Here is a 3,038-nt window from a genome sequence, read left to right as displayed (position 1 = left end):
AATATGGAAAGTTTGGCAATAAATACTCCCTCTCCAACTTATAGCTGGGTATCTTTTAGAAACGACTCGTTCCATTCTAATATTTTTGCAATATATGTTTAAATTTATAGATTGGGAAAATTACTAACAAGTCCTAATGAATAACATAAACCTGTTATTATTTCCAGTATTAAAACTTACTATCATTGTATGTTCTTTTTGGTTGTCAATAAACTTCTGGATGATTAAATATCTTCTTTAAGATCTAATAATAATTCCTTTAAATTTAGTAAGGCTGGTCTCCGGCAAAAATTGTAGTAGGACGAAGAATATAATTAATATAATACTAGAATTTAGTGTGATTAATAAAAATAATATTATAATTTACTTAAATTTTATGACAAATTTAGTATGTTTAATTTCTTTATTAATGTGTGAATTAATTGTAAATAAAATATCTCAAGTGAAAAATGCATTCCCCAGCTCTTCTATTCTTGCCATGTCTGGAAGTATCATTGAAGAGCGAAGACTGGAATGACGATTTTAATTTTTTTTTCTTTTAAGTTTCTGGAAGTAATCATGTTTAGTCGCTGTATATGTATTAGGACGTTTCAAAATCGGGGCACATGTATGTGTGACGTAAAATAAAACTAAGTACGATACTGTGATGATCTTTTGAAGTTTCTTGAACTAATCATATGTTTAGTCGCTATGTTTGTTATGGGGCTGTTCTTTTTTTTTTTTAAATAAAAAAATTAAGCCCACGTCACATGCCTGGGGTCAAAAATAAAACGTAGCCATAACACAGCAAGAATAATATGCACCCATATATCTTTATCGTCCATTAATTTTAAAATCTCCAACAAATTTTACATGTTTCCAGTCCCAGGTGCATTAACATGTTTATTCCGCCCCCACACTTGGAAATGTCATTTCCCACATTAATATATCATATATATAAATAGAAATAGAATGGATGAGTATTATTAATTCACTGTTTATCTATTATTTATTGATGTAAGTCGTCTTTTTTTAAAAAAATAATTAATTTATTTTCCCAAATTTTATATTATTTTCTTTAAATATCATTCTTGTTAAAAAAAATTCACATAATTAATTATTAGGTGAAATATATATATATTGACGCATTTTTCAGCGGACTCATCAGATCAGATCCATTGCTGGCAAAAAAAGAAAAAATCAGATCAGATGTAATATTAATATAAAATTCACGAAGATACATAATTAATTTTATTTTGGGCTAAAAAATCTCTCCATTTACTAAATTTAATATAAGATTTTCAGTTTACTGTTGGAAGTTAGCAATTGCAAGAGGATCGGATAACAGGATAAAAGCATTTGTCGACAGCATTTGATGGGCTTGGGCCGCAACTATCTATTTTCTATTCCTATGGGCCCAAGCCCAATTTGTAGTTGGGTTTTATTTTAGCCCATTTGTCCCAAAACAATGCCATCACCGGCCCGCACCACACCAACACGCCATACATTTTTTGAGCAAAAAACACACGTTACACACGCACACACACACACACCACATTAGTTTTTCTTTTGGGCTGAGCCCTCGTCTGCACCAAAAAAAGAAAAGAAAGTATGATTAGCTTTTTTCATCGATATTCAACTAGCTACAATTGATTATATCTCTGGTTAGGTGTTTCCTCTGTCTAAGAACATAGGATTTGAAATTTCTGTGATTTGCAGAACTAGAATCATGGAAAGCGTTAACCTGCGAGACCACACAGAATCAGGATTAGGTTAATTCCCTTAACATATATACCATGCTCTTGTCTAAACAGGTTGTGATTAATTAATGTTTAATTAAACAAATCAAACGCAAACATATCAACTATCCTGAGCAAACAGATCCCACATAACATCATCATTAATAAATATTAGAGCTATATTTTTTAAAACTTTATGATGAAACTAGCTCATTGCTTTACCTAACGCCACCTATAACTGATAGTTTCTGAGCTAGTATGAACGCGGTTGATTATGTCAGGCTTAAATATCTGATCTTTTCCTTTTGTTTCTTTCTCGGCTTTCTGCAAATTTTCTTACAACCTCAAATTCTTCGCCCAATATATCCGTGTGGAACCCTTTCATAGAAATTATCTACAAATAAATTATAAGCAATCACCCCTTGGTTTATTCTCCTTTTGTTCATTCTTCTCATCTCCATTGAGACTACATATATAACCACCCTTCTCTTTTCTCCTTCTTTCTCAGTCTGGCGAATAACCTGCGGCAGATTCTATGAGTCAACACAACCAAGGTTCAGGTTTTTGTAGAATTATTCAACTTAATTAATCAGTTTCTTGCTGTATTATTGTTTATTTGATATATGTCAGATTGGATGATATGACTGTGCACAAGCAGGGGCTTACCTCCATCGACACCAGTGATGGCTTATCCTCCACCGGGTCAGGCTTATCAGCACCACCAAACACCACCACCCGGATATCCCACCACCATGCAAGGTGTCCAAGATTCATCACACATCACAGCTGAGACCAATAGCAAGGGTGAAGGTTTCTGGAAAGGATGGTGGGTTTCTCTCTCATCACTTTCTCGTCTCTCACAGCATCTGTCTATTCCTATGCATATACTTTTTCTTATTAGATTATAGAATATATATATATATGTAGAGGTCAATTAATTGGTATGTTTTGTTTGATAATTTAATTTACGTTGTTTTTCTATGCAGTGTTGCTGCGATATGCTGCTGCTGGGTCCTGGAATTTTGCTGTGGATGTTGATTATTAAGAGTTCATTAATGTTATCAGTTTATGTGAAATAATGAATACCTTTTTTCCTTTCATTTTACTACTTGTATGGGAGTTAATTAAGATATTAAAGAAAAAAATAACTTTTTTTAATTTTCTCCTAAATTATAATCTGATCAATTTTCATTTATAATCTGCCCTTGTAAATGTCTACTCTTTGAGAGAGACAAGCTGAGTAGGGGATTCTTTATTATATATGCATCAATATCAATAAGTATAATAATAAAAGGTTAAGCTCGAAATTTATTTAGGCAA

The 3,038-nt window shown here is 32.2% G+C and overlaps 1 long non-coding RNA gene across 2 annotated transcripts; it reads left to right on the top strand.

Annotated features, from left to right (window-relative positions):
* Positions 1-2,115: 2,115 nt before the first annotated feature.
* Positions 2,116-3,038, top strand: LOC114754885 (uncharacterized). 2 transcript variants are annotated; one of them, XR_003741261.1, is made up of 3 exons: positions 2,116-2,272; positions 2,349-2,544; positions 2,705-3,038. It is a non-coding gene; the product is annotated as an uncharacterized LOC114754885 (long non-coding RNA). The 2 variants fall into 2 exon arrangements; XR_003741262.1 differs by having other exon boundaries at positions 2,119-2,272; positions 2,377-2,544.

The sequence above is a fragment of the Neltuma alba genome, unplaced genomic scaffold (assembly GCF_004799145.2).
Source record: "Neltuma alba isolate B1F8T4 unplaced genomic scaffold, ASM479914v2 tig00010223_pilon, whole genome shotgun sequence".
NCBI classification, from domain to species: domain Eukaryota; kingdom Viridiplantae; phylum Streptophyta; class Magnoliopsida; order Fabales; family Fabaceae; genus Neltuma; species Neltuma alba.
Note: the sequence above shows the minus strand (reverse complement) of the source record. Positions and strands in the feature narration are given on the sequence as shown.